The sequence below is a fragment of the Hevea brasiliensis genome, chromosome 2, assembly GCF_030052815.1.
Source record: "Hevea brasiliensis isolate MT/VB/25A 57/8 chromosome 2, ASM3005281v1, whole genome shotgun sequence".
Taxonomy (NCBI): Eukaryota; Viridiplantae; Streptophyta; class Magnoliopsida; order Malpighiales; family Euphorbiaceae; genus Hevea; species Hevea brasiliensis.
In genome coordinates this window covers 115,939,998-115,949,622 of record NC_079494.1, presented here as the reverse complement: position 1 = coordinate 115,949,622, position 9,625 = coordinate 115,939,998, and the positions used below count along the sequence as shown (strand labels likewise).

At 30.5% G+C, this 9,625-nt stretch overlaps 1 long non-coding RNA gene across 1 annotated transcript; it reads left to right on the top strand.

Moving 5' to 3' along the window:
* The first annotated feature begins 277 nt into the window (after positions 1–277).
* Positions 278–3,121, top strand: LOC131175812 (uncharacterized). The gene is made up of 2 exons (XR_009146010.1): positions 278–1,920; positions 2,695–3,121. It is a non-coding gene; the product is annotated as an uncharacterized LOC131175812 (long non-coding RNA).
* Positions 3,122–9,625: the final 6,504 nt, after the last annotated feature.

The window sequence follows — 9,625 nt, the reverse complement described above, 5'->3', positions numbered from 1 at the left end:
TTAAATTGAAATTTTCTAATAAGTATTCTGTAAATTTTTTTTTTCAAGAATATAAATTTATTAAGCTTTGGACAGGTAAAAAAGAGAGTACAAAATTAAATTGCTTCAATGGATTATAAACAAAAGTGTTATTATGGAATATTTTGTGAGTAATAAATATTTATGCACAAATTAAAAACCAAACACATGAAAATTATGAGTTAAAATTTGATATATCAAATCACTTCTCTGTAGACTAAAACCTCAAGAGAAAAAGGATCAATAATAGTTATAGCTGCAGGTCAAAATAATTTTAAATTGAGCAGGGGTGAAGAAATGAAAACAAGGCTCACTAAAAACAAACCGAGAAGAAATTAATAAAGGGTTGTCCATGCTAGACAGGCCTAGTGATCTAGCAGATCAAAGAGCCACAGACTATGTAAAATAGTAGGGCAGTAGGTGTCCACAATGAATCGTCATCGTCAGGCAACAACATTTAATTTATAGTTTTATATTGTTAGCAAGTCAAAAAGAAATCTGATCATCAAATTAATCGCTTTTGTTTTGTCCTCAGTCACGAGAAGAATCCTATTGTTGCAGCTGTAACGTCTTCTGTGCACTGCTTCTCCTACATTTTGATTTCTTTGAACAACTGAAGGTGTGCGCTTTTTGTCTTCCCTGCAAGAACTTGCCTCTTCTTTAGTCTTTCTCACTTCTCTTACAACTTTTATTTCTTTAAATCTTCCCTGCAAGAATTTGCCTCTGCTTAGTCTGTGTCGATGGACGGGAATTGGCAACTTGAATTGACAACTGAACTTGGACAAGCCAAACGCAGTTGGCTAATTAGTATTCAAGTAAAATCCAAAGAAGAAAATTTCAATGAAATGCTAAACCCATATCATGCTTGAAGCCAATAATTGTAGGTTGGAGGTGTGAAGAGAAACAGTATTATTAGCAAGTTGTGGTACAAGTCCTGTATGGGTCCATTACTGTATAGGGTATACTTACTACAGTGGGGCGGGCACCAGAGAGCTCAGAGTCCCCGGCCCTGTCATGCCGTCCTACATTCTACCACCTGTAACCCTGAAATCTCCCTAGTCTGATCATCTATGTCTGTAGCTTTCCAAGCTGTCTACTTAGCTACTATGCTCTCTCTTAGCTGTCCACGTGATTCTTCTTTTAATAATTCACTGTTTCGCGAGGTAGTTTTTTGTCCATATGATTCCCTTCTTCTAACATCTGTTCCTTCCCAATTCTCACATCCAAATCCCTCTCCTATATTTATGCCATCCCCTGGTTCAGGAACTCTAGGGTTTCTTTTTTTTCGTTTTCTTGTCTTTTCTTCCTCACTTTATACGCTGCTTTTTTCTGGTTATTTCTTGTTTCGTGTTCTTGTTAGTGATCTCTCTCTTTACCCGTAAAGAATTATCATTCTTCTCTTTTGAGCCTTCTTCTCTTTTGAGCCTTCATCATCTGATGGCTTTTGAAAATTTTCTCTTTTCTTTTCTTTCAGCCAGTTTTGTGTGATCATTCTTCTACATCTTCCTCTTTCTGCTGCTGCTGCTGCTTCTTGCTTTGAAGACTTTTTAAACTTTTCTTTTTTCCTTTATTGAAGACAATCATCAAATCTTTCTGTTCAAGGACATAATATTATTTGTTCTTCTCAAGTTTTCTCTTTTTTAATGAAAACAGAACCATTTTCTAGTTAGGTTCATCCTCTGGCACTTTCCCAGCGACAATAGCTGTAGAATTCACAAGGGAAAAGGTGAAGCTGCCAGCATGATCTAGCTTTGGTTAGAGGGAGAAAGAGAAATAGAGAGAGAAGGTTGAGATGAGTTGCTAAGTACTAACCCTAGCTAGGTCATGCTCTGACAGCCTCACTCCTTCCTATTTGGGAACCCAATGCAATAGATTCCAAGCATCTTCAAATCTGATCGAAAGGTAATGATAAATCACTGTAAGTATATTCCCTTTAAACTCTCATAGTATTTGGGTTGTCCGGCATGCGTTTACCTACTTTTTCCTTTTAACATTTTGTGCTTTATTTGTTTTTGCTTTGGCATTTTTTCACTGCCCTTTCTTGAAAGAGGTTGAGAAGTCAAACATCAATCCATGCTTTTAAATCTTACCATTGTTTGCCAAAGCTATGCCATTGCTTTCATGACACTTGGTGACAGATTTGGATGGTCGAGCACTCTTTTCTTCCTTTCCTTTTTACCTAATCATCCATGATTCCTGGATCATCTAATTTCTAATACTAATTTTACAGATTTTGTGGACATTAATTATTCATTATCTATGATTTATTCCATGGTTTTCTTTGTTACAGTCAAGAGATTGGTGTCATCTGTTTCATTTCAGATTTTTTTTATATATATATATCTGCAAGATAATTATTCGCTGTTAGATGTTCATAAAATGATGAACTATTCGTTCCATTATACTTGCAAGTTGTCAATCTTTCGTTCTCATTTTATGTAGTTTGTGTGAAGAAAAAAGACTTGGAAATGATCTGAATGTCAAAAGTATTGTATCTTTATGAACCATTAAGGAAATGAAAATCCTATAAGAAGAAAATTACAAGCTGAAAGAATGATAAGTCTTCCTTTCCTATAAGTTGAATACTGAATAAATAGAAAAAAGAACGAACAGCTATCTGAACGTTTAGGGCTTGAAGCTGAGTTTGAGAGACTAATAAGCTGTCGTTTCCTATAGGTAGGATGAATGAGATCTTTTCTTTGCCATTCTTTCTTTTATGAGGCTTTGTTGGCAAGTGCGGAAACTGAATTAGTCTGAGCCGGTCCCAATTATCAATGGAGTGTTTCTACTTTCTATGACTGTTGGGACTCTCCCAATGAAAATAAAATTTCAGAGGATTTAAAATTGCAATGGTTGCTTCAGAAGAGTTTCTTACAATTTGAATGTACTACTTTTTTAATTAGTTTGTAAATAATGAAAATTTTATAAAAAAATTTAATATTCATTTGGAGCATTAAAATGTATGGTACTTCTCATGGAAACATAATGATAATTATTTCCTGAATTAAGAGCAGTTAATCCCATTTCTTGTGGGAATGAACACGTGCTCTGAATATAGTTAATGATTCATTTATATTAATAAATATGAATTATGGTTTTTCTATTTGGTTCATAGTTTATGCGTTGAGTTGAGATTTTGTCTTGTAATGTAAAATTTTTAAGTTTTCTTTGGGAATTTCTGAATTGCATAAAAGACAGCAATTGAGCAATGGTTTGAATGTCCTTCCAGTCGGTCAAAATGGAATTAAGGATTTGGGTCTAGGACTAGGAGGGATCCTTCAGTTTAAATTGAATCCAAGTACCAAAATCAAAATTAATCAAATTCTTTTGTTCTACTGATCAAATCAAATAAGTAGGGGAATCAAAATGAACCGAACTGCATTGATTTAGTTTGATTTAATTAATTTCAATTGGTTTAGCTTCTTAATGAGCTTTTTATTTGCACCTTTATCTTATTTTAGGCACAATTTTAACAATATAAATGAAGATTTTTACCTTGATTTCACCCTAATAAATAATATAACCACCTTTAATACCATTGCTCCATTAAAATAGTAAATAATACAAAGTCCATTATGTATGGCTGAAAATGTTGAAAATTTAATATAATTCCTTAACAGTCTAAATACAATAAAATAAAATGAAAATCATTAATCCTTGTACAGTCTGTACATAATTATTCTACAAAGATAGTATTATAGATAATAAACTATTATTAGTTAGCAATGGTCTTCTCATTCTCAATATATTTATTATAATTAGGGATGACAATGGGTAGAGTACTCGTGAAAATTATTATACCCGAATATGAATTCATTTCAAACCTGATTAAAATTTTTTTTAACTACTTGAATCTGTTTCAAATCTAATTATTATTATTCGAAAAAAAACTTGAATTGGTTTAATTTTATATATTTTAATTAATATTTTATATAAAAAATTATTTTAATTAATAATTTATATTTTAAAATTTTAATAATTTTATAAAATATTTAAATTTATTTTATATAAAATAAAATATATAAAAATTTATAAATATTATTATAAAAATATATATTTTATATTTAATTAAATATTTATATAAACGGGTTAGGGTAATGAATACTTAATATGTTAAATTTGAATTCGATCTAAATTTATTATGGGTATTATTTTTCAAATCCGAATCTGTCTCAAACTTGATTATATAATATTCAAATTCGTTTTAGGGTTTGATCGAATCGGGTACCCGTAAAAATTTAACCCGTTGCCATCCCTATGTTTAGTAATCGCCATGTTAATAAAATTACATTCCAAAAGCTAGCCACTAAAATTAAATAGATCAAACTCATGTATAAACCATACTAAAATCTCTCAATTTCAATAAGAAATACAAGTCACCTTGCGATTACAATTATATTCCATTATGCTATATAGCTACTGTGTTCATGTAAGCTGATTTTGAGCTAGCTTAATTTAGTCTTGGATGACTACTGCAATTCCAACATCACTAGCTACCTGCGTCACATGATTGTAATTGTGAGGTATAGTGAATAGCTCTAATGTGATTGTTACAAATTTAAAAGAATCACGCTATGAAAGCTAGATATTAAAACTAGATAACTCAAAGTTATATATATGTTTCACATTAAAATTTTTGTGGGAAATTAATATTTAATTTTTATATTTTAATAAAATTAATTATTTAGTCTATGTATTTTAAAAAATATAATATTTAGTCTTTATATTTTTCTTTTATTAAATTATTTAATCTATCTGTCAAATTTTCTATTAGTCAATACTAGTAAACTACTATTTAGTTATTATATTTTAAGAAAACTAATTAGTTGATCCCTATATTTTGAAAAATACTATTATTTAGTTTTTCTATTTTAGTTGAATTAATTAATTAGTCTTTATATTTTGAAAACACAATATTTTGAAAATCATATTCTTGATAAAATAAAAATTTTACTATATGGAAATTAAATTTGAATATATATAGGATTTTTTATTTGTTTAAGTATTTTCATCCAATTTATTGTACATCATTTTTGTGTTCTTTATTTGAAAATAATTTTTAACTGATTAATATTTTTTGTATGGACAACTAGCTTGTAACGTTTTGATTAAAGGATAAAAGCACATAAAGAATGAGGGAAACAAGGGTGGGGGTAGAGAAAGAGAGAGAAATAAGAGAGAGTAAGAGACAAATAAAGGAGTAAGGAATATGATAATTTAGGTATAAAAAATAATTATGAGATTAAATAGTTAACAGAATTAAAAGTTATATATACTAATTAATATGTTTTTTTAAAATATAAGAATTAAATAATAAAAATAAATAGATTAATTAATAGTTTGACTAACATTATTAATGAAAAAATAAACAAATAGGCCAAATGATTTAATAAAAAAAATATGTGGATTAAAAAGTGTATTTTTTAAAATATATAAATTATTTTGAATAAAATGTATAAATTAAATAATAATTTATTTAATTTTATATTTTTAAAGTAGGATAATATAAATTATATTGCTATTGGAGTCTTACTATTTTCTTTCTTGTCCTGTAAAAGCATGACAATGACTTGTATAAATTGTTCCTAGTTGGTGGGAGGGTACTCTTGTGATTCACACACCTAGAAGTGAAAGGTTCGAATATATATATTTAAGAAAAGAAATTGTAAAAAGAAATGGAGCCCATGAATACGAAAGATCCTGTTGATGGAAGGAATGTGGAATCCTATTATTTGAGGATTCCATGGCGCAATTATCATAGGCTAACAACTAAGCAAATCACATTAAATTCCATTTGCTTTTTAGATCACAAGTGGATTAATTAATAACTTTATTTATATATTTACATACACAACTGTTTAAAATTTGTAGGTACAAAGAAAAGTGGGTAGCTCGAATTAAAGAATAATTGTAGTGGGATGATGATGAACTTAATCATGATTAATGAAACAAGAAAAATAAAAAAAAAATTAGTGAAGCCAAATAGTTGGGAACTTCTACTTATAGAATATTTATGTTTTCCACTTTTCCAAACTTTGAGTATGAAGTTATTACTGACTTTGCATGCATCCATTGGTTCCATCTTCACAAACCAGCCAAAAGGATCAAAACAAATTGAAAGAAACAGAATGAATGTCAAAATCAACAACTAACTTTATCAGATTTTTATATCATTTTCTTAATCCTCCTTTGTCAGATCGTTTCTCTTTACTGATTATGGCAACTAAAACTTTGCTTAATCCAAAGATTTCGTTTAATTAGATGCAAGAGAACTCATTTCACGACATTCAGATAAAAATAATATATATACCATGACTGATTAGGGAATAATTTAATTGCTTTTTTTTTAATTTATAAAATATAAAAAATAAAGAGATTTCGAATTTGAGTCATAACTATTGTACAGGTTAGAAGAGACTAATTCTACAAATGCCATAATTAAGCAATGTAGGAGAGATAGAGTTGTGACATGATAATGTTAGGTATACCCGTGATGGAGATATTGTTGATGGTTTATGCTCTTGCATATAAGAAGCCATGAAAATGGGGCCCCATCATAAACTATGGTTGAGGGTTAGCACTCTTTTTAAGGTTCATTGAGGATATTTACTTACACAGAACCAGAGAGGAAAAGTTGATAAAGGGTTGAGATTTAGAAGAACTCGCTACCTTGTCTGCATGGTGGTGGCGTGGGCATGATAATATTCATTTTGTCTTGCTTTGGACCACTGCCATCTGTTTCTTTCCCTTTTATTTATTTATTTCTAGCCCTTTTCAGTATCTTATTGTAAGCACCAATTATCATCAGATCAATAAAAGAGACGAGACATCCTTGAGCTTTCTCTATATATACACGCTCTCCTTCTCTTTTCTCTACCATTCCCCAATAGCTAACCTTGAGAAGTGAGAAACCCATTTCTCCTTTCTCTCCTTCCTTCCATGGAGCTGGATTAATTGTGCTCTGCTAGCTCATCGTGCACCACTAGCAGTTGAAGCTGCCAGCATGATCTAAACTTCCTTTTCTTTATCTCCATCAAAGGAAAGATCAGATCATGTGGTAGCTTCACCTGTTGATGGAATCACGACAAAATCCCATGTTCATAATTATCTGAGTGTAAAGTGTAAGTACTCTCTCCCATTTTACAGTATGATACTCAGTTGGGCTTCCCTGTTATAAATGTTTGTTGAATTCTATTCAATTTGCACACACCGAATTGCGGGTTATTTTTGGTCTGACTTCTTATTATATCTCCACTCATTTGGGCCATTTCTGCCACTTCTAATTGGTATATTATACACATACAGCATTCTCTGGATGTATAGGCTAAAAACTGTTAATTGAAGACTCCCAGTTCAGGATGTAAATGACTTAACAACCAATAACTATTTCTGGGTAATTATAATTTATTATCAGAATATGCGGGGAGAGATTTCATTGCTAGGGATTTTAGAGGCAGGATTTCTCATGCCATGGGCTGGTTGGTGCTTTTTAGATAATTTCATCTTATTCTTATTATACTACTTCATGCATAGAGCCTTTCCAATCAATTTTTTTTTTTTTTTTTACAATTCCCTTTTGTTTAGCTTATAACAAGTTTTATTGGTTTTGAACCATAGTTTTATATATCGATTTTGATGAAGATTAAATAAATTAATCCTGATTTAATATAAAACTAAGAAAAAGTGAGAAAAGAAGTGCTTGAATCTTTGTGGCCTACACTATTGTGAAACCTTGAGAATATTGTTTTTTTGAAGAAGATAATTTTGTTTATTCATAGGAATCCTGAAAGTGCTTATGGACGCATCAGGTGCAGGAGATGACCTGTTATGAACATGTTGAATCTTAGATGTGCTTAAGGGAATTGAATTAATATTATAACACTTGTCTTATTACTAATTGAAGATTGGATTTCAGTGTAGCAATTTGTCAATAAAGAAATGGGTTCCTTTCCTTTTCCTTTCTTTCCGGTTCATTTGATTGGAACAATAATATTTTTTTCTCTCTTTTTTTCTTGGTAATTAAAGTATGACAAGTATGACTCTTAAGAGGTGAGATGAGATGGTAAAGGTTCCTTCTCTCTTAATCAGTGGTCTTGGGTTTAAACTCTAAATATGAAACACCTTTAAAACTTAGGAGGGAGCACTTTGCCTCCCTTTGTGGGTCTGTCTGGCAAAAATTCAGATTGGTCAGACTAGACGGGTTTGGATACTGGGTAATTTCTACCAAAAAAAAGGTATGACGAATATGATGATGTCGATTTTCAACAGCTTTACATCAATTCTTGTTTAAATTTAATCCACTTGTATATATATATATATATATATATATATATATATATATATATATATATATATATTTCTAACTCTATGATTGTTTATAAAATAAATATTTATAATTATAGTCTAATTATAACATCTCAGTTAGATTACACCGAGATTCAACTATGAGCCCTTACCTTTTCATATTAATTCTAGATGAATTGACGAAACATATACAAGAGAGTATCCCTTAGTGCATGATGTTTGCGGATAATATAGTTCTGATAGATGAGACACGAGAAGGAGTCAATAGAAAGCTAGAGCTTTGGAGAAGTACTCTAAAGTCAAATGGCTTTAAGTTAAGTAGAACAAAAATAAAATACGTACATTGCAAGTTCAGTGAATGCCAAACTGGTGATGGAGAAAGAGTTAATTTGGATGGTGTGGTATTATCCCAAAGCAATCACTTTAAATATCTCGGCTCAGTCCTTCAAGTAGATGAGGGATGTGAGAAGGATGTTAGTCATAGGATTAAAACTGAATGGTTAAAGTGGAGACGTGCCATAGAAGTTTTATGTGATCGTAAGATTCTCAATAAGTTGAAAGGAAAATTTTACCGTACAGCCATACGACCGGCCATGTTATATGGTAGTGAGTGTTGGGCACTGAAGAAGTCGTTTGTGTCTAAGATAAGAGTTGCGGAGATGAGAATATTAAGGTGGATGAGTGGTCATATTAGACTAGATAAAGTCCGTAATGAGAGTATTAGAGAAAAGTTAGGAGTAGTGCCAATTGAAGATAAGTTGAGAGAAAGGAGATTGAGATGGTTTGGTCATGTGAAGAATAGACATACGAAGGCTTTAGTTAGACAAGTAGAGCACATTAGGTTAGAGGATAGAAAGAAGAGAAGGGGTAGACCTAAACTGACTTAGAGGAGAGTTGTACAATATGACCTAAAAGTATTACACATTTCTGAGGATTTAATCTAAAATTGTTTAGAGTGGAGAAAGAGAATCCATATAGCCGACTCCAAATAAATTTTTGAGATAAAGATTTAGTTGAATTGAGTTGAGTCAGGTATAGTCTAATTATAACCAAATTATTATAATGTAGTTTAAATTTTGAATATATACTTCTTTTATAAATTTAAATTATAATTTAATTTAAAAGTTTGTAATGCCATTCAAAATAATAATAATAATAATAATAATGATGTCAATTAGAGGAGAACTCGGTTTGATTTTTGGAGAATACATTATTGAAAGGGAAGCCATAAATCTCAATGAGATTAGTTTTCTGTAAACTATAAAACAAGCATTGGAGATACCTTAGCAAATAAAAAAAAAAT